The sequence below is a fragment of the Eleutherodactylus coqui genome, chromosome 11 (genome assembly GCF_035609145.1).
Source record: "Eleutherodactylus coqui strain aEleCoq1 chromosome 11, aEleCoq1.hap1, whole genome shotgun sequence".
Classification (NCBI taxonomy): Eukaryota; Metazoa; Chordata; class Amphibia; order Anura; family Eleutherodactylidae; genus Eleutherodactylus; species Eleutherodactylus coqui.
In genome coordinates, this window is record NC_089847.1 from 13842493 (window position 1) to 13866440 (window position 23948).

A 23948-nucleotide genomic window follows, 5' to 3' on the forward strand; every position below is an offset into this window, starting at 1 on the left:
CACCATGTAACGTACCGTATAATGTGCTGAGAAACTTTTAAAAGAATCCAAATGAAGGGAAATGAAAAAAAAAAAAAATACACCCTTCCACCATCTTTAGGGGTGTTGGGGGGAGGGGGTGTCTTGTTTCTATGACGAACACACACTGCAGCAAAATGACATGATAACTTTATTCTATGGGTCAATAGGGAGGCAACTAAATGTCTTTGAAAAGAAATAAAGTTTGTTTTCTGCCGCCATCTTCTGACTGTGATGGCTTTTTTCTCTGTCACATAGTTGTATGAGGACTCAATTTTTGCGGCACGTCCTGCAGTTTCTATTCGTACCATTTGCGATTACATACAAGTTTTTAATCGCCTTTTATAATTTTTTTCTTGGAGACAAAATGACCAGAAAAGCGCAATTCTGACTTAGTGTATTTTCTTCTGATGACGTTCACCTTGCGGGGTAAATAATGCGTAACTTTTATAGCTCAATATGGCCAACATACGCTCGTGTGAATAAGCCCTAAATATGCAATTTTTTTTTTTTTTTAATCTTTTGTTACCTTTTATTTTTTAAATTAATAAAACTTTATTTTACTAATTATTACATTTTTTTAGTCTCCATCGGGGACTTGAACTTTCAACTGTTTGATCACTCCTGCAGTATGATGTAATACATTATATACAGTATTACATTATACCGTGAGATGACAGGCAATCTGTTCATAGCCAATCTGCAGTGGCAGCCCTGGGAGCTTTCAGAAGGCCCTGGCAATAGAATGGCACCCCGCATTCTGATAGAACTTCCATTGGGGCATTCAAAGGGTTAACTTCTGTGATTAGTGTGAGTGCTGACCTCCTCTCTCCTCCCCCACTGTCTGCTTGCAATGAGAGGGGGCAGGACAGGGGCAGAGCTAAGCTCTGCCTTGTCCTGCCCCCTCCCATTGCTGGCTACAAACAAGGGCAGGAGCTTAGTTCCACCCCGTCCCGCCCCCCTCCCATTGCAAACAGCCAGAGGAGAGGAGAGAGGCAGAGAGATGGCGAGGGGGAGGGAAAGGGGAAGACAGCTCAGATGGGAGCATATATCGGCCGACCGTGAAAATGGCGGCTGATATACGCTCTTGTGAATGAGCCCTAAGAGCGGATTCAGATGAGCGTGTATAACGGGACAAAATGAACCCACTGATCCCTATGGGATTTCAGGGGTTTCACTTTCACCACCTCTTTTCCTGGCCGTGAAAAGATAGGACCTACATGGGGGAAGATCTGCGAAGGTGAAGAGATTCCCCTCGTTCAGGCGCAGTTCCGAGTGTAGTTGTGTCTTTGGCAGTGGGAATACGCCCTTATTCTGTACATTTCGAAAAAAGTGCAGGAGCTCTTTAAGGACGCATCCACATGGTGTGCAGACATGTAGTCCCCCCAATGGGATGTAGTAACTGTCAGCGGCAATACAAGTCTGCACAACATGTGGGTGGAAGATGTGTTCTACAAGAGAACAGGTGGGAGAAGCCCTCGGATCCGCTGCGCTCTCCATTCCTAGGTGAGAATCGCTGACTTTGTGTTTCCAGAGGATCTGATTTGTTCTCCTCTCACCTGTTCTAACACACTCATCTGAACAACTAGGTACTAATTGATTCTTTTCACATCTGCCTAAAACGTTTGCACCGTACTGCAGATCCGACATGATGGAGAGATAGATATAAGAGAGATAGATAGATAGATAGATAGATATGAAAGAGATGGATGGATGGATGGATGGATGGATGGATGGATGGATAGATAGATAGATAGACAAGCATGAGATAGATATGAAAGAGATGGATGGATAGATAGATAGATATTTAGATAGATATTTAGATAGATAGATAGATTTGAGATAGATAGATAGATTTGAGATGGATAGATAGATAATAAATAGATATGAGATAGATAGATAGATAGATAGATATGAGATAGATAGATAATAAATAGATATGAGATAGATAGATAGATAGATAGATATTTAGATAGATATTTAGATAGATAGATTTGAGATAGATAGATAGATTTGAGATGGATAGATAGATAGATATGGGATAGATAGATAATAAATAGATATGAGATAGATAGATAGATAGATAGGAGATAGATAGATAGATAGATAGGAGATAGATAGATAGATATGAGATAGATAGATAGATAGATAGATATGAGATAGATATGAGATAGATAGATATGAGATAGATAGATAGATAGATAGATAAATAATAAATAGATAGATAGGAGATAGATAGATAGATAGATAGATAGATAGATAGATAGATAGGAGATAGATAGATAGATAGATAGATAGGAGATAGATAGATAGATAGATAGATAGATAGATAGATAGATAGGAGATAGATAGATAGATAGATATGAGACAGATAGATATGAGATAGATAGATATGAGATAGATAGATAGATAGGAGATAGATAGATAGATAGATAGATAGATAGATAGATATTGATAGATATCAGATAGATATGAGATGGATAGATAGGCGATAAATAGATATGAGATAGATAGATGATAGATAGATAGATATGAGATAGATAGATAGATAAATAATAGATAGATAGATAGGAGATAGATAGATAGATAGATAGATAGGAGATAGATATGAGATAGATAGATATGAGAGAGATAGATAGATAGGAGATAGATAGATAGATAGATATTGATAGATATCAGATAGATATGAGATGGATAGATAGGCGATAAATAGATATGAGATAGATAGATGATAGATAGATATGAGATCGATAGATAGATAAATATTGATAGATAGATAGATATGAGATCGATAGATAGATAGATATGAGATAGATAGATAGATAGATAGATAGATAGATGTGAGATAGATAGATAGATAGATATGAGATAGATATTAGATATTAGATAGATATCAGATAGATATTAGATAGATAGATATGAGATAGATAGATAATTAGCTCTTTAGTGCTTGATTATAATAAACTGTATAAACTCCCTTTACACCTTCATGTCTCTCTTTATATATTCTGAACCCACACAGCTCGCCCACCACGGTGCGCCTCCATATAGAGATGATTTCTTTCCCCACCATGCATACGCCCTTTGCGTTTATATGGCATACGTGGGTGTGAACCAGGCCGTTGTGCCATTATACGTGGTCTTTAGAGGGCACTGCCCTCTACAGCAAAGCCTCCGTAGAGTACAAAGGAGTGTGCCCCTCATTACAGCTTCCTGCCGTAATTACCGTCTATGAGAGCTCTTCTGCTTCTCTGCAGTTTCTTTCTCGCAGCTTCAGAGCTGAGACCAACTTTGATTATGACATGAACGCCCCGTAAGGATGCAGTGGCTGGAGAGCCCTCACCGCCAGCCCTGTGCTAACGTGCCTGCCAAAGGATTTATTTATCAATGTTCAGCGGGTAAAAGTGCCAACCTCAAGATCTCCAGATGTGCCACAATAGTCTCTGCTTGCAGCTGCAGTGCGGCACCTCTGTATTTTGCACCTGGTATAACCACATGTAAGACAGAGGATGGCTGAACCTGGCGATTTTGGAAAGATCAGCCAACCATCTAATGTGTATTGGAGTGTCCCTACTTCGCCCGACATCTGAAGGTTTGGGTATGCATGTTGGTTTTCAACATGCCTTATCCTTTGTTTTCGAGGGAGATAAGAAGCTGCCAGAGAAGTCTGCCAATGACTTACTATCCTCTCCCTTTTGAGAATATGTACGTGCTTGGCGAGCCCAGTGGGCACATGTGAAGCAGGTGGTTGTGTTGTGTATGCTGTGGTGGTGACAGACTGAGGAATAGCCTCTGAATCGGCACTGGCGAGCTCCTTCAGCACTCCCCTGGCCTTCCACCAGGCCAAGACCCCGAACCAAGGGGGGCAAGGTTTGAACACTAAGTCAGCGTTCCACTAAGCCAAGTGGCCTGATTATCCAATTCAGTAAAGGGGAAGGTGTGGGGCACTGCTGACCCCCTTACATAACCCCCCACTTTAAGGTTGCAAGTCCTCTGGAACCTTTGGGGCATGGTGGTCTACTACTGCATTCTACCGACCAAAATAAAGCAGATGGTGGTAAATGTGGTACGGTGGTGACGTTGCAGTATTGATAACAGGTGCTGGCAAGCTCCTTCAGGACTGCCTGTTCTCCCTTGCCAGACCAGAATGGGCGGGGCTTGAACACACGGCCTCCATGCTGCTGAGCAGAGCGACCAGACCGCTTCAATTCAGTAAGGTGGAAAGTGTGAGGCAATCCTCCTTACACATGTATGGAGGGTCAGGAGTAATAGCACTCAGCGGCTGACAGCCAACTAATACTCATCCATGTGCTGACTACATGTGTAACTGACCTCACAGGGACAGCCAACGGACCCTTTACAGTCAATAGTGCTATTCAGACATGCGTTTTTTACACATACAGATGGTCAATGTGAAATTTGGAGCCTGTCCTATTCTGGTCCCATTTCTTAGTTGACAGTCACCATTCAATTTAATTTGCTGTCTATGTGCTGTCCTTAGTGAGTACCTGCCGCTCGGAAGAAAAGATCCGGGTGCCGGCGCGGGTGAGCGGTGAGTTGCGGGAGTGAGCAGGGGGTAGTGGGGGGGGAGAGGGAGAGAGAGATCTCCCCTCCGTTCCTCCCCACTCTCCCCCGCCGCTCCCCGCCCCCTGCCGGACCCCAAACCTTTTCTTCCGAATGGGCAGGTACTCGCTAAGGACAATGCTCGCTCGAGCAATTGTCCTTAGCGAGTATGCTCGCTCATCTCTAGTAGAAATCCATTTTCGGGCATGTCCCTTTAAGAAAGCAAAATAGAAATGTAATAAAACTCAGACCAAATGACCCCTGTACGGTCTTCCTTAGTTTTTAATGTATGAACCCTGTTCCCCCGCTGCTAAACCATTAGCCAGAAGGTCTATGGAAACACTGCTGAACCCGGTGATGTGTTGTTCTCCATGCTTCATTAAGAAAGTACAGGAGCGGCCGTTCCGCCTGCCCCGAAATACTAAAATATACCCATCAAATCAAAGGTCCCCCATATCAACGGGTAATATATGGACGGTCTTGGCTTTTGGGCCAATGAAAAGTCTTTGACACATAAAAGAGAATCACTTTGCTAAATTAAAAGTGAACCTTCTCCGAGGAGTGTAGTTTAATTTCCTGAATTTGCCTGAAAGGGCTGATGTTTTATTGCACAAGGTCTCCGGGACTAAAAGGTGCAGATTCCATTAGCGGAAGCACAGTTCTCAAATGTCTCCTGCAAAAAAAAAATAGATTTCCTTTCTTTGATAAGACGAGTCCATCTTTGTTCTTTCATCAGGTCTTAGAATTCATTATAGAAAAAAATTAAATAAAAAATGGAAATAGAGTAAAATAGGAAATTGGTAAATGATGACATGCAGAGTGTAAAAGAACATTCTACCTTAAAAAGGATTATTAAGGTGGACTTGCGCAAAACAAAAATCTTAAAAAGTTTTTATTATGAAATTAATGTCTTATTGTAATTTGATTAACTATACTGAGCTGCCAGGACAACACTCTGCCACCACCCTGACCCCCCTTCTGCCAACGCCAATACCCACAGCATTGGACTAGTGTGCCATTTGGGCCACTGAAGAAAACGATTCTGTAGGCCCAATGATCTCATTGTTCCAATTGTGCTTTGATCTCATGACTATGACAGACCTAAACCTTCCAATAGACCCTTATGTGAGCCAGTGGGATCCTGCATCTCTCTTTCCATCTGTAAATCACTTTCCCAGAAACATCAATAGATTCTGTCATATAGATGTGATAGAAACACAAAGACTTCACAGGCAGCAGAAGATTCATCTGCATATCACCCGGAGGGCCGTAAAGCCTCTACATCTCAGCACCTCTATAGTACATACTGGAACATGAACGTGCATTTTAGAGAAGAAGATAGAGCAGATTTGTCTGCACATCGAAGAAAGAAGGAAGGAAGAACAGATTCATCTGGAGGACTAAGAAGGAAAGAAGAGAAAGGAAGGGAGGAAAGGGAAGGAAAGAAGAGAAAGGAAGGGAGGAAAGGGAAGGAAAGAATGGGTAGGGGGAAGGAAGGAGAGGAAAGAAAGAAGGAAGAAGAGAAAATAAAGTAATATTAGATTCATCTGTACCTCCTCTGAAAGACTAGGAAAGAAGGAAGAGGGAAAGGAAGAAAGGAAGGGGGAAAGGAAGGAAGGAAAGGGAAGGAAGGACAGATTTTTCTGCACTTAATCTGGAGAACTAGAAAAAGACGGAAGAGTAGTTTCATCTGCACATCATATGGAAGCCTAGGAAGGAAGAAAAGGAAGGAATGAAAGAAGGAAGGAAGGAAGGTTCATCTGTACTTTATCTGTAGATGTTTGCGTCAAACCGGACATGCAATATCCAAAACAAATGAAAAAGGCACAACTGTGCAAAGGAAACATAAAACTATAGGAAATCCTCTCCCTATAAACCCCTAACCCAGGAGGGGGGCCTGCCTACTCGGCGGGCCGATCGCTCCGATAGGTGCGGACCCGCACGCGTGCCTGGGCCACTGACACGTCCCTATCAGGGAGCCCTAGAACAAAAGAAAGGGAAACCGAAAACCAAACAAAGCAGAAATAGGGACTTAGCTCGCACGGAGGAGTTTCAGTTTTTGTTCCTCAGTAGCTGTCCAGCGGCAACTGAAGCATTGACCAGCACAGGAGTCAATACTAGCACTGCTTAAATAGGAGCAGGGCTATTCAGCACCAGGTGAGGACTGACATTACTCTTGCAACCACCACACCCCTCAGCTCCAAGAGAGGTAGGAATACTGCTAAACCCTGGTCTGGCCTGAAAGAAAGGGTGGAACCTCCGAACGGCTGCAACAGTAAGACTACAAAGGAAGAGATATAGAAAAAGGAAGAGAGGAAGAGCAGATTCATCTATGCATCATCTGGAGGACTAGGAAGGAAAGGAAGGAAAGAAGGAGAGAGATTAAAAGAAGATCAGATTCATCTGTACCTCCTCTGAAGGACTAGGAAGGAAGAGTAAAATTATCTGTACATCTGGATGATTGGAAGGAAGGAAGGAATGGGAAGGGAAGGTCAGGGAAGAAAGGAAGAGCATTCCTCATCTGGATGACTAGGAAGGAAGAGAAAAAGGAAGGAATGAAGCAAGAAAGGAAGTCTTACTAGAGAGTCCTATCAATTCATCACAGTACAGATTCTAGAAGGTGATGAAATAGTTCTGCAGAAATATCGGCCGCTGTAAACAGGAAGATTCTTATAAATGTAGTAAATTAGATGGCGGTGCTGACGTGTTCTGACCAGCTGACAGGAAGGGGTCATCGATTCATGCTGCTTGCAACAAATTCTGACCTCCCATCAGCACGGAGCAACAGAAATCTGCATTCTTTTGCTCAGATGATATTTTTCCACTGCTCAGTGATACAAATGTTGGACTCTTTTGTCCCCTGGAGTCTCAACTTTCTGTTTCTCATAACCACAGTGGCGCAGGAACTGATCGTCTGCTGTGATAGCCCATGTATGCTAAGGAGGATGAGTTGTATGTTTGGACACATTGGAGCACCAGCATTGTATTTGGCTGTTCCTGATTGTGCAGCATCTGTTGGTCAGAACGATTCCTGACCTCCTCCTCTGACCCCTTTCGCTGGGGAGTTGTTTCCATCCACAGGATCCTCTTGCGTCAGTTGTATTTTCTTGATCAGTCTATTCCTCCACACCGCTGCACGAGAAAACCCCACGCGGTTGGCTGTTTTTGAAATACTGGCAAAAGAAAGGAAGGATTTGCCAAATGATCCTGATAAGACAATTTACAGCAGACTATATCTCAGCTTCCTAGGCCCCCATTAGTAGGACTTGTAGTTAGGAGATCATGCTTGAGTGTAGTGAGACCTGAATTTTGAGGTTAGAATGAGATTTATTGTTAGTTTCTTCTTTTTTAATTCTCACATATGACAAGAAGAGAATGCCGAGAAATGTGAACTGTAATCAGAAATGCAGAATCAGCTGCCGTGCATCCGGCGCCAGCAAGTGTTCCTATGTAATGCCTGCGCCAAACGACGAGTATCAATTGAGGGATTGTAAGAAGTTCCTCGATTCAATAGACCATTACCTGAGAAGATGTTCCCTCAAGCAGTTCTGGAAGATGCACATCTTTTTGTGATTACCGTCTGTGTTACTTACAGTGAGTCGAGCAGACAGCCGCAAGTGTCCTTATGTGAAGAGCACTTATGAATTCCAATGACAGCGTACTATAGAATAACCTATAGTATAAAATCCCTTCTCCTCTGTAGAGCTCCAGTCTTACAGGCCCATTAAAGGTCAACATGGTCACTTAAAGGGGTTTTCCAGGCGAATACTATTGATACTATACTCAGGACAGGTAGTGATTAGTTGATCGGTCAGGCTCTACTGCTTGAGTCTACCAGAACTAAGCTTACTGCATACAGTACCAGACTCAAGCTTACTGCATAGATACAGTACCAGAACTAAGCTTACTGCATAGATACAGTACCAGAACTAAGCTTACTGCATAGATACAGTACCAGAGCTAAGCTTACTGCATAGATACAGTACCAGAGCTAAGCTTACTGCTTAGAAACAGTACCAGAACCAAGCTTACTGCATAGATACAGTACCAAAACCAAGCTTACTGCATAGATACAGTACCAGAACTAAGCTTACTGCATAGAAACAGTACCAGAACCAAGCTTACTGCATAGATACAGTACCAGACTCAAGCTTACTGCATAGATACAGTACCAGAACTAAGCTTACTGTATAGATACAGTACCAGAGCTAAGCTTACTGCTTAGAAACAGTACCAGAACCAAGCCTACTGCATAGATACAGTACCAAAACCAAGCTTACTGCATAGATACGGTACCAGAACTAAGCTTACTGCATAGAAACAGTACCAGAACCAAGCTTACTGCATAGATACTGTACCAGAACTAAGCTTACTGCATATATACTGTACCAGAACTAAGCTTACTGCATAGATACAGTACCAGAACCAAGCTTGCTGCATAGATACAGTACCAGAACCAAGCTTGCTGCATAGATACAGTACCAGAACCAAGCTCGATGTATAGATATGGTAAAAACAAATTGAGTTTACGGTTGTCTCTGTCAGAAAAATATTATATCCACTATTGTAATCTGTCTTTCGAAGAGAATAGCGGTGGAATTGAGTCATTTGCGTTTTGGGTTCCATTTTTCTGTTCTGTTATGGGAGCAGGAAGGCGGTACAAAGGGAACAAACGGAACTGTCCTTGACGGAACTGAATGGATCCACTGACTATAATGCAGTCCATGCAGTTTTCAGCAGGGGTTCTGGAGTGATGCAGGACAGCATGCTGCTCTTATTTGGTCCTCTTTTTTAATGTAATTCAGTAAGGAATCTCTCACAGAAGGCCTGGAGGTCCAAGAACAATTAATAGGCAAAATCTCAGAGTTGGACCAAAACGAAAAGAAAAAGTTCATTTTCTTAAAACATAACTTGTATTAATAATATTAAAACCCAAAGCAAACAAAATGATCAATAACTCACTGGGATGTGAGGCGACGCGACCGCGCGGTACCTCCCAATGTGGACCAGCTACTGCGATAGTAAGGATTAAGATCGGGTGAGTTGATTTCTACTTCTCATCACATCTGATTTAGCTGCATCTTGTTTCCCAAACTCAGATATTCTGAAAAAGACTTGAGTGTTAATAAACACTCGTTAATAAAGACTCAACGCGCTTCTGTGTTGATGTAGGGACGGGTCACCAGGAGTCGCTTATAAAATAACCTGCCATCTAGTAGATACGGTGGACAGTACAAAATAATAAAAAAACTACGGCTGACCTATTGAGGTTCAGTCCCTTGTGTGTTACTTTCCAAGGGGACCAACTCATGTAAACAGCAGGTAAGTGCGATAGTCAGACCCCACCTGGAGGCTCAAATAGGGTTCACCTTGGAATTGACCCAAAAGATGATATCAGTGCACAAAAAGAGCTTATATGGTGTCAAAAAAGAGTAATGATCGTTTTCTGGTCATTTTTTGTCAATTAAGGTCATAAATTAGGGTTTAGAAGCATTTATGCCTTGCAGTGTGAAAACAAACCTCATCCACGGTTGTTGTGTCTGGAATAGGGGGTTAATTCACACAGTCAAACTACCGAAAAAAGGTCCTCTTGCTGTACAGCCCCAAGATGGTGGTCGGCAGCAGAGATTGGACCTATAGACAAAGTCATAAGTCACCTGGCACACCACTGTGTCACATGACCACTAAGGTGATGTCACCTGCAAGGTGGGAATGCCTCCCTGCAGCGTCACCAATCATGAGGGCACTTTTCAGTAAGGAGTTTCTGAATGTTACGTCCCACACTGAAGTGAAAGAGCCTTTAGGCTGGGTCCTACCTTGTGCCCTTATTTCTGTTCAACTTTGCCATAGGAGCCAAACATAACTCACATGGACACTGTGCCCACCGGATGCCACTTACTATAATTGGTTCCATCTGGTTTCTGTTTGACTAACCGGCATGCTGGGGTATTTTGTCTTTAAAAAAGACATAGACAAACTGGAGCAAGTTCAGAGAAGAGTTACCAAGCTGGTGAGCGATCTACAAATCATGTCCTATGAGGAACGGTTAAAGGATCTGGGAATATTTAGCTTGCAGAAGAGAAGGCTGAGAGGAGACTTAATAGCGGTCTACAAATATCTGAAGGGCTGTCACAGTGCAGAGGGATCAGCTCTATTCTCATCTGAACAAGGAAAGACTAGAAGCAATGGGATGAAACTGAAAGGGAGGAGACACAAATTAGATATTAGACAGTGAGGGGGATCAATGAGTGGAACAGGTTGCCACGGGAGGTGGGGAGTTCTCCTTCAATGGAAGTGTTCAAACAAAGGCTGGACAGACATCTGTCTGGGATGATTTAGTGAATCCTGCATTGAGCAGGGGGTTGGACCCGATGACCCTGGAGGTCCCTTCCAACTCTACCATGCTATGGTTGGGAGTTATGAATACCAGAAACAACCTGGACAGGTGTGCCGTTATTTTTGGAAGAAAGCAGCCATGTTTTTCTAATCCTCTGTAGACCAAAAATCACAGATGTTAAAGTGTTTCAAAGGTTTTACTTGATATTAAATGGGTACTCCCACTTCAGACATTTATGGAATATCCAATATCTTTGATTGTCAATACAAGACGGCTGTATATAAGGGGGCTGACATTGTGGTCCAGAGCAATTCCCCTCTTCAGCTCCAGCAAGCTCTGCATTACAGAGCTGCTCACCAAATAGAAAGTTACCTAAGACTTCCTTAAAGGGAACCTGTCACACTGAATATGCAGTCCGGATAACTTGTAATATTTTCATCCTAATTTCTGCTTACTCTGAGTTTAGGAGTCCAGTGGGCGGTCCTACTCAGTATGCATATATAAGCTCAGAGTAAGCAACAATTAAAATGAAAACATTACAAGTTATACTTAATCTTCACCCACAAATCTATATATCAATCCGCTCAGCTATTCCAGCACTATAACTTGCTGCCCACAAATCAGACTGTGTATCCAGTGTGACAGGGTCCCTTTAAGGCACACAAGAGACCCTCAAAATTGTAGATTACATGGTTTATATGCAGTTTGGTCAGTTTTGCTTCTATCTGTCTATCTAGGTAACAACTACTTTGTTTTAGGGTACTTTTATATGGGACAACTTTCGTCCAAGAAAATCACTCAAGCGAGCTGTTTGAAGCGATCCTCATCCCATGTAAAAGCTGACCTCGACAAGGTACTGAGTGAGAAATCACTCATTATTTACTAGTCGCTTCATTTCAGCTCGCTGAAACAAAGTGACTAACGAGTGACTTCTCACTTAGTGTAAACAGGCAGTCGCTCATCTATGAATGACTGCCTGTTGACAGTGAATGGAGGTGAGTGGGCTGGAAGAGATCTCTGGTGCGCTCCACCTCCATTCACTCAACAGAAGAGATAGTCCATTGGATGGCTATTGGGCACTCAACAGGCGTCCTGTGTAAAAGTACCCTTAGGCATATAAATGAGCCAGGAGGGACTACAGGAATGCGTCACAAGGTATTTTTACACACAACGACTGTCAGGCGCTATCATCCCAGCGACTTATCGCTCCCGTACTTGCATACAGGAGTGATAGTCATTTAGAGAATGGAGAGCCCTTCTGGCCCGCCTGCCTCCCTTCACAGTAAACAGGCAGTCATGACTGTTGGTGTGGGCTACCAGTCACTTGGTCTGTAGGTGAGCTGAAAACTCAGTGACTCTGTCCAGAGGGCGATTCTCACTCGCGTGCCCTGTCATGCGTCCACACAGACCGACAGTCGCCTGTCCCTGCTCAATTAAGCGATTACTCTGGCAACTCTTGAGCCATGTAAAAGCACCCAAAGTCCTGCATATCTGGGATTAGAAACTTTCTTCTCCAACCCATTCAGCAGTGGAATAACAACATGGCTGTTTTTGTCCAGAGACAGCGCCACACCTGTCCATGTCTGGTATTGCAACTCAGCTCCAATAAAGTGATGAGGGCTGGACTGTAATACCACCTAAAACCTCTAGGATAGGTGTGGTCCTCTTTTGAATAAGAGTAACCATGTTTTTCTAATTTGGAACGCCCCGTTGAAGGATATATTGCTGACCAATAGAGGCTTCTGGGGTCATGTTACTAGAATGAAAAAGTAGAACCAGGAACCAAGAACAGAATGAAGGATCCAGAGATTATTGACAGGGGAAGCATTTCAGTATCGCAGTGACACCTTCCTGAGGCCATAGTAGTAGCGTGCCAGATAATGAGAGTGTATTAAAGACAGGGGCTCGGTGTGTGGCTTATTTTAGCCTCTTTTCAGGACATTTCCCACCTTCTTCATCTGCTATTATCACAAAGCCTTATTTCAGCTGATGCTTCATTGTTCGACACAAAGACACTCGTTCTATTTGAAGACATCTGGTTTATTGCTGTTTCTCAAATCCCCGCAAAATATTACAAGCCGCCGTCTAGTGCAATTTGTTTTCATGATGTGTGATAACTTGATCCTATGTATGGTCCTGATCACAAGGCGTATTTCCAGTGTGGATTCCATGCCAAAATCTATATTGGAAACTGGGCCATTTTAGAATTTGATTGAATGCAATGGAAATCTAGAAGTTGATGTGGTTTCTACACAGGAACTATGCCAGATGCTCGCATATGGATTTGACCCACTGACTGTGGCTAAAAACTCATGTGCAGATCCACAGCAAAATTCATAGGTTTAGACTTGGACTTTCTTTTTGGCCCATCCTCGCGGTAAAAATCCAACACTGATTTGCCATATTAATCATTAGTGTTGAATGAACCAAAAGAGTCAAATCCTGCTTCAGATCGAACTTTAGGCGAACCAAAACCTCAGGCAGTTCATCTAAGCTGAACCCAATGAAATTCCTTCTTTCCTCTCAGTGGTTAACTTGCAACACTGTAGTCCTAAAACTGACCAAGGGCAACATCTGCATGGTCAAATTTGAACCTAGGACACCAGCACTGTAAGGCAACAGTGGTAACCACTCAGCCACCATGCTTCTACTGCTTTCTTCCTCCTCTTTCTTCTTTCTTCTTCCTTCAAAGGAGGAGGTGGAGGAATAAAGAGAAGAAGAAGCACAAGGAGAACATAGAAACTCAATGTAGATGTTGTTCTTGGTAAGATATTAAGCCCCATCAACACTAAGCAGGGGAGGAACAACTTTTATGACTCTTAGGGTTTCAACAGATGAGCACATGCCTATTTAATCTCTTACACAGAGTTATACACCAGTTTTAGGGGTAGTGGTGAAGTTCCGGTTTGGTTCGAAGTAAAATAGACCAAACCAACTTTTCAAAAGTTAACTCAACACTACAAATGACCATGTGAATGATGCCTATTGCAAGGATGACCATGTTTTAAGGATCTGATGGGCAGATTCTGTATTAACCATGGCACTGACCTGAATATATTACAATATGAACAAGTAAGTTAATCTAAAAGGTTTTCAACATGAATGGGGTTTAAAGGGGTTTACCTATTTATGGAAAATACAAAAGGCAGAACGTGGTTAAACATAATAAACTAAGCCATACTTACCATTCCAATGGCCACCAGTCCATTGACGCTGATCCCATGCTTACTACTGGCTCTTATTTACATTGGCTGCAGCAGAGACATTCTGTAGGCACATGTGATCACTGTAGCCAATCACTGACTTCAGCTGTGCATGGCCCAAGACTAATGATGAAAGAACCTGTCAAAAGTTCAGTTTAGCCAGTTTGAACAAAAAGTTTGGTTTGGTCCGAATTAGTTTGAAGCAAACAGGAACTTCACAATACCCCAAAAACTGGTGTATAACCATACAAGAGCCATAAAAGCCCTGTATAACCTATTTAGGTCAGCTAAGAGGGTATAGAACTCCTTTTGATATTTTTTTTAGCCAAAACTAATGAAGAAAGAAAAAAACAAAAGAAGTAAAAGAAGAAGAAAAGGAGAAGAAAGAGGAAAAAGATGAAGAAAAGGAAGAGAGAGAAGAAAAAATGAATGGGAAAAAGGAAGAGGAAAATATAATAAAGGGAAGCGGAAGAGGAAAAGGAAGTTGAAAAAGAAAAAAAAAGAAAATAAAGAGGAAAGGGAATAGGAAGCAAAAAATTAGGTGAAAAGGAAGAGAAGGCGAATGAAAAAGGAGCCATTTTAGTGGCCTTTGCTGAGATTTACCACCTAAGACTGCTCTTCAAATGTCTTTGTATACCTCTGCGGATTAACTAACAAATGAACTAATAAATCAGATGATTTCCTATCACATTCAATGCTGTGTGCGATTTGTAAGCTTCCTCGAGCATTAGCTCTCACAAATTTGGCCACCTAAAAACAAACCAACTAGCAAATATTTGCGCTAACACCCTAATGGTCAAATGGTCTGCCAGATCCTTCACTAAGCAAACTTAGAGGGCACCACACATTTCTATGAAGAAGACAATAGAGCGGATAGGAGCAAATCCTAAAACAAAAATTTTGACACCTCTCTAGATCCACATCTGTAGCCACAATGAGTAACATATGGATATCACCCCATTACACAATAAAAGGCACCGTATAGGAGTTAAATGAAGGACATCTAGTCATAAAAAGCCAATTGGGAGTCATTAAGGAGAATGCCCAAGGTCACTCTGTGCCCTATCAAGGACTTGGACTTCAAGTTTTAATGTTGAAAGACAGGGTTCGAGCACAGCCACCGCTGCCGGCATCCGGCACTGCGTGATAAGCTGTAACCTGCATTACAAATGTGTGATTTTCAGTTCTATAAATAATGTGATTTTAAAACTATGCAAAAGTTTTCAAGCAGCTCCTGTGTAAACAGCTGGCGCAGGCCTCTAGTCATACACAGGATGACAATCTCCTCAACCTGGGCTCACTACTTAATGAGGCTTATGCCGTATGTTGCTGTGTAGGCAGCATTGTGAGACCTCTCCCCTCAGGTGCTCGATGCGTTCCAGATCTCTGTGATGTTTTCTGAGATGTCTCTCATCAACACGAAGAAAAGGTGAAAGTAGAAGATATGGCTTATTAAGAGAAAGCTATTATTAACACTGCTTATAGAGACCTATAGAAGACTACACTGACTTCTAATGTATACAGACAGACGGTTAATACAGCAATTATCATGCCTGCCATGACACACTGTGAGTCATTGAGGTACCCACAATTATGTGCAGAGAAGGGGAGGAGAGCAGTAGTTTAACTATAGGAAAACACTTTTTCCAAGATGAAGAGAAATTGAAAAGGAAATCTGTTCTAAGAACATTTCTTTAGCAAGCAGTATTGTTCAAGATTTTTTCTGGATTAAACAAATATTTTTGTAATACTGCCCCCTATGTACAAGAATATAAATACTATAATACTACTCCCATTTGTACAAGAATATAACTACTATAATACTGCCCCCTATGTACAAAAATATAACTACTGTAATACTGCCCCTAATGTAGAGAAAAATATAATATTGCACCCTATGTACAAGAATATAACTACTATAATACTGCCCCCTATGTACAAGAATATAAATACTATAATACTGCCCCCCTATGTACAAGAATATAACTACTATAATACTACCCCCTATGTACAAGAATATAACTACTATAATACTGCCTCGTTAGTACAAGAATATAACTACTATAATACTGCCTCCTTAGTACAAGACTATAACTACTATAATACTACCCCTATGTACAAGAATATAACTACTATAATACTGCCCCCCTATGTACAAGAATATAACTACTATAATACTGCCCCCTATGTACAAGAATATAACTACTATAATACTGCTCCCCATGTACAAGAATATAACTACTATAATACTGCCCCCTATGTACAAGAATATAACTACTATAATACCGCTCCTACGTACAAGAATATAACTAATATAATTCTGCCCTCTATGTACAAGAATATAACTTCTATAATACTGCCCCCTATGTACAAGAATATAACTACTATAATACTGCCTCCTATGTACAAGAATATAACTACTATAATACTGCCTCGTATGTGCAAGAATATAACTACTATTATACTGCCCCCTATGTACAAGAATATATCTACTATAATACTGCTCGCTATGTACAAGAATATAACTACTATAATACTGCCCCTATGTACATGAATATAATTACTATAATACTGCCCCCTATGTACAAGAATATAACTACTATAATACTGCTCTCTACATACAAGAATATAATTACTATAATACTGTCCCCTATGTACAAGAATATAACAACTATAATACTGCCCCCTATGTACAAGAATATAACTACTATAATACTGCTCCCTATGTACAAGAATATAACTACTATAATACTGTTCCCTATGTACAAGAATATAACTACTATAATACTGCCCCTATGTACAAGAATATAACTACTATAATACTGCCCCCTACGTACAAGAGTATAACTACTATAATACTGCCCCCTATGTACAAGAATATAACTACTATAATACTGCTCCTATGTACAAGAATATAACTACTATAATACTGCCCCCTATGTACAAGAATATAACTACTATAATACTGCTCTCTACATACAAGAATATAACTACTATAATACTACCCCTATGTACAAGAATATAACTACTATAATACTGCCCCCTATGTACAAGAATATAACTACTATAATACTGCCCCCTATGTACAAGAATATAACTACCATAATACTGCCCTCTATGGACAAGAATATAACTACTATAATACTGCCCCCTATGTACAAGAATATAACTACCATAATACTGCCCTCTATGTACAAGAATATAACTACTATAATACTGCTCCTATGTACAAGAATATAACTACTATAATACTGCTCCCTATGTACAAGAATATAACTACTATAATACTGCCTCCTATGTACAAGAATATAACTACTATAATACTGCCCCCTATGTACAAGAATATAACTACCATAATACTGCCCTCTATGGACAAGAATATAACTACTATTATACTGTCCCCTATGTACAAGAATATAACTACTATAATACTGCTCCTATGTACAAGAATATAACTACTATAATACTGCTCCCTATGTACAAGAATATAACTACTATAATACTGCTCTCTACATACAAGAATATAATTACTATAATACTGACCCCTATGTACAAGAATATAACAACTATAATACTGCCCCCTATGTACAAGAATATAACTACTATAATACTGCTCCCTATGTACAAGAATATAACTACTATAATACTGTTCCCTATGTACAAGAATATAACTACTATAATACTGCCCCTATGTACAAGAATATAACTACTATAATACTGCCCCCTACGTACAAGAGTATAACTACTATAATACTGCCCCCTATGTACAAGAATATAACTACTATAATACTGCTCCTATGTACAAGAATATAACTACTATAATACTGCCCCCTATGTACAAGAATATAACTACTATAATACTGCTCTCTACATACAAGAATATAACTACTATAATACTACCCCTATGTACAAGAATATAACTACTATAATACTGCCCCCTATGTACAAGAATATAACTACTATAATACTGCCCCCTATGTACAAGAATATAACTACTATAATACTGCTCCTACATACAAGAATATAACTACTATAATACTACCCCCTATGTACAAGAATATAACTACTATAATAATGCTCCCTATGTATAAGAATATAACTACTATAATACTGCCCCTATGTACAAGAATATAACTACTATAATACTGCCCCCCTATGTACAAGAATATAACTACTATAATACTGCCCCCCTATGTACAAGAATATAACTACTATAATACTGCCCCCTGTGTACAAGAATATAACTACTATAATACTGCCCCCTTATGTACAAGAATATAACTACTATAATACAGCCTTGTGAATATTCTACTTGAAGTGCCATCAGATATGAGATCGAGACCATTTCCTCCCAGCTTGGAGTAAGCAGGTGGTGTGGCTTGCAGTTTTTGCTGACCACCGGTGAATGGTTTCAGCTGATTATAATACCGCGGTACGTCGTGTTCTGCGTCTCCTCGGAGCTGATTACATTTGTCTTATTGTAGTAAACCTTGTAGCCATTTAAAGATTTGGAGGATTCAAACAAAAAGCTTCTGTTCACGGCTGCAGGAGATGAGCCACCAGGGGGTAGGAGACAGATGTTCGCTATACCTCCACACATATTAATCTGCCCGTCTCGCTCCAGAAAAAAAAGGCGCGCACAGTGGATTAATTTCCTAAGTCCTGAATGTTTAGTTCAGGAAGTGTCTTCTCATCCTCAGCAAGGTCAGTGTCACCCTCCTGTGACTTTAGTGCCTGAGCTCTCTGTACAGATTTACAACTGGGCAGCGGCGTCTTTATGGAACAGGTTTTATGGGTTATGGCTAAATGTCGTTATATCACAACCCTTTCACCGTGGTGGCAATTTCCCCATTTGCATTAAAGGGTGTGTACACTTTTGCAACTATTACTTTTTTATTGTTCCTAAACATCCAAAGTAACAAGAATATGAAGTAACATTTCATACAGTGTATCACTTGCACTCGTTTAGTGTATACAGCTCCTACAGCTACCTAACAAACTGCGGATTTAGCTCTGATGTCAGCTCTGTTTAACGGCCTTGATCAAAGCTGACCACATGTCTAAACAGTCACCCAGAGGGGGTGACCCCTTCCAGCGCCCCATCGGCACACTCTGCTACACAATTGCTGCCGATGGGCTAGCATGGCAGCCTTGAGCCTACTGACAGCTCCCAGAGTGGTCACACACAGATGCCTGTCAAGCCCTGCCCATGGCAGGACTTCATACACAACATTAAAAAATGTTATATACTGTAATAATGGAGTATTGCAGTATATAGTACAAGCAAAAAATTGATCACACATTCAAGTCCATTGTGGGGACTAAATAAAAGTGTAAAAAAAGGTTTATTATAAGATTTTTTAGGATCTAAAAAAATAAAAAGTAAAAAAAAACAACTATTTTTCCTTAAAAAAAAACAAATTAAAAAAAAACAACAATATTTTGTACTGCGGTATGCGTAGAAGTCCAAACTACTAAAATATCACAATCTGTATCGCGCATGGTGAAGACTGTAAAAATGAAAGACGAAATGCCGGAATTGTGATTTCTGTTGGAATCCCGGCTCCAAAAAAATGTTACTAAAAAGTCCTGAAAAAGATGTGTGCAGCTCAAAATGGTAAGAATAAAATCTAGAGCTCACTCCATAAAAAACGAGCGCTCACACAGCGTGAGCAAAGAAAAAATGTACTTTTTTTAAAAACAGAAAAACATTTTTAAAAAACCTATAAATAACGCAGGGAAGAAAAACAAAAATAAATAAGTGCCAAATCTCTAGTCCTAAAGAGTTTATAAAGTTCACGTGGGAAGAGACTGCTGAGTCCAGCAATTGGCCGTAATGACCGTGTGAGTGATGAGTGTAACCTCATCGCTCTCTGTATCAGCGAGGACCTAAACAAAGGGTCTGGGTTGGCTGGACCAGAGACAAAGTGAGAAGATGAGTAATGGCTATTTTTTATTTTTTTTTTTACACCATTCCCAACCCTGGGACACTTTTTTATTTTGGGAAAACCCCTTTAACTTTGATGTAGTCTCAACCCTTTCCAATCCAATTTGTATCCCGGTTTTCCTAGGGGGCTTACTCTTTTTCTGCCGTTATACAACGGCGCTATCTGCTGGCTAAAGACAGTACTGCATGAGGTGACACGTTGGATAGGCTCCGACAGCAGAGAGGCTGGCAATATACAGTAAGAGAACCCCGACGGACGTCTTCCAACATCGGAGCTGTACAGCCTTAAATCATAATGTCTTAAGACGTCAGACAGTGGATTGGAAAGGGTTAAATCTGCTCCCATTTTTTGTATATAGCTCTTATGTTTACATATGTGTCTCCGTGGTTACAATCTGCAAGCAATCTCTGTGTGTTTAACACTCAGGCTGCTCTCACACATGCATTCAGAAAACACTGCGCAAAATGGCGGCATTTTCGAACACACGTTACAGCGTTAGACAGCGTATTTTAACGCCCCCCCCCCATCACTGTTATGGGTGATGAGGTGCGTTAAAAATAAAGATTGCTCCTCTATCGCTCTAACATGCAAAACTAGAGAAGCCAGCGCTGAAAAGTCGCAGCATTAGAAATGCTGCATTCAAGCGCTAGTCTGTGAGGTCCCACTTAAATCAATGGCGGCGTTGCATCATGGTTAGTGTGGCGCTCAGGACGCAACGCTAATTACGGTAACAAGCATCCTGTGTGAGAGTGGGCTCAGTCACATGTTAGTTTAGCCCTTCTGCCCCCTATTCTTTATCACCTACAGACAGTAGGAAAGGGGAGATCATAACACATGACTGCTGGATCAGACTACATACAGCATATGTTTGTAGTCTGTCGCTATGGAAACACATAGGTTTTCATCAGAGCTTTATGCATAAAAGTAGATTTCTAGTCAAATTGGTTTGGAATGTTGCAATCTATTCGGTGCACTAGGGCCATTGAATGGTTGAAGAACTTTACACGCCCTTTAAAAACATTCATGCAAATATAATACTACTGAGGAAATTAAAAAGAAGTTGCCATCTTTACGCTTTTACTTCACTTGGTAACTCCCACTCCGATTTTTGGGAAATTTTGATTTCTGGAGTTGTTTTCCACAAGGTACTGAAATGACCAACTTCCTATAAGGTATATGGACCCCTAAAAAGGGGATCTACCCAATTCACACAGCTGAGAACCCTTTTAAGTTGTGTAAGTTGGAGGAGGAGCTCTCTGCTCCCCCACTGAAAAACAAGCAGCCCCAACCTGTTCAACGGGCACATTGAACAGATGTCCGATCCAATTTAATGGCACAGACAAGAGAATTCCCCACCCCCTGGTGAGCATGATGCCCTAGCCCGTAAGCTGTGGATAGAAAATGATGCCACCGTCCTGGTGGCAGGATATAAGAAGAATACAAGAATCTCTGATGTGCACCATTATAACCCCAGCCCTACATTGCATGTTGGCACAGTCAGCAATATGGTGTCCCTAGTTGCAAGTGGACTTCGCCAGCAGCCCCGCATGAACTTGCTATAAACTGTTATGGGTTGATAAGGATGGCAAGAGAAAAATGTAGGAGAGTGTAAAGTAGTGGAGAGTGTAAAGTAGCCCCAGACACTACGATGTGAGCACCAGTGCCAGACAACGTCCTACCACCATCAATGATATGAGCAGTAGAGGCACTGCCCCTGGCCATGAGGTGGGTGTGATATGTCTAGCTCTTCCCAAACTGAGAGACCTAGGTAGGGAATGGTACCACTCTCCTGGCGAGGCAATCAGCATATTACTAGTCAATATACTAAGTGGTGGACACAAGCACTGCCCCCTTGAATGACTTGAGCAGGAGAAGGCCTGACTTCCCCCTCCGGTCTTGAATTAGGCATCAAGTGTCGCTACAAAGTTGCACGACTCTGTGGCGCTCTTTTGCTGAGATTTTTGGGGGGGCTGGGGGGAGGGTGGACTTGCTTGTAGTTTTTCCTCAGCACTTCCTGGTCAGGAGTTTCGAAAACCCCACCTCCAGGAAGCACTCCCTCTGATTGGTTCTCGAGTGCCATGGCTCAGCCAATCAGAGCCAGCGCTCAATGAACCAATCAGCCATTCAATGAATTACACCTTGATTACAGATGGATGAATACACACCCTTTGCCCCTAATCTCTATTGACACTCCCATAGATACCACACTAGCCTACATGATCCAGAAATGCCCCCATCATTACCTACCACAGAAGCACAAGATGTTTTCCTAAGTCACGAGCCTATTGTGGCGTCATCCCACATAATATGATTGTTATTTTTCCTTTCTTGCAAAAATTCTGCCTTCATAAATTGTACAAGTCACAATGCAAAGCTGTTAGTCGCACTCCGCCCGCTGCGCTACCACCGCTTCTTCTGCAGCTTGTGTCATGTAGTGGGATCAGCATAATATTAACCTTTTAGTTACCACACAGGCTAATTATGATTTGTAGTGATTGCTGAATTTTATTTGTTTGGCTCAATATAAATCCAATAAGATTAAGCGCAGGAGATAAAAAGTAACCATCAACCCCTGCAAACCATAGACCATGCATAACATATAGCCTGCACTATATATCCATATGAAATCAGATGGGGACAATAGCAGAGAATACCCGTACATGGTAATGAGATATTATAGGGTGGTTTCACATCCGGAGGTTCTGTTGCAGATCCTAGAAGCTAGCAGTGCTTTTTCTTCCATTGAAAGGTCATCAGCTGGGCGAACCCCATTATAGTCAATGGGGTTTGCCCAATGCTGTTCGGTTCCACCCAGACATGGAACCATTTGGCCACGGGAAATCCTGCTTCCTGAATGGAACAGGAAAGCAGAATCCCTGTGCAGATGTGAAACCGCCCATACACTGCATGACCACATTATTGGAGACCCCCATCCAGTAGTGTCTTGGACTCCTTTGGCCTTCAGAACCGGAGATGTTCATAGTGGCGTAGATTCCACTAGGTGATGAAATCGTCCTGCAGGAATATCGGCCCCTGCGGCCAGGAAGCATCTTGTAGTTCCTGCAGATTAGATGGAGGTTCTAACATGTTCTGACCAGCTGACAGGAAGGGGTCATCAATTCATGCTGCTTGCGCCAAATTCTGACTTCCCATCAGCACGGGGCAACAGAAATTTAGGTCCATCTGACCAGGAGATGTTTCTCAGCTGCTCAGTGATACAAGTTTTGTGCTCTTTCACCCCCTCGAGTCTCACCTGTTTCTCTTAGACACAATGTTGCTGAAGCTGGTTGTCGGCTGTTATAACCGAAATGAACGAGGAGTTGTGTGTTCACAGACATTGTATCCAGCAGCTCCTGACTGTGCAGAGCCGATTGGTCAGAACGATTCCTGACATCCTCCTTTGACCCCTTTCGGTGATGAGTTGTCCACAGGATCCCCTTTTGCTGGATGTTTTCCTCTATCACACCATTCTCAGTATACTTTGCACACCATTTCTTGAGAAAAACCCATGCGATTGGCAGTGAGGCCCCGGCTAGTCTATCACCGATGACCAAACCTCCTTGGAAGTCGCTCAGATCCCTAGATTTTCCCATATTATATGGATTCACACTGAAACTGATCCATGGAAAACATGTCACGTAATTTTTTGCCACACTCCGGAGTCACGGCGATAATTTCCATACAGGGAAGCGCCAATCGTGAGAGGGTCAGGGGCTTTTAGCAAAGTGGGCATTCAGTGTATAGTGCCAAATAGCGAAAGTTCTGGTCTGAGGAATTGTTTGCATGAGATCTACTATATTATGAGTTCCATTAAACTACTGCAAGAGCCACTCTTGAAACAGCGCCACCGCTGTCCGTGGGCTGTGTTTGGTATTGCAG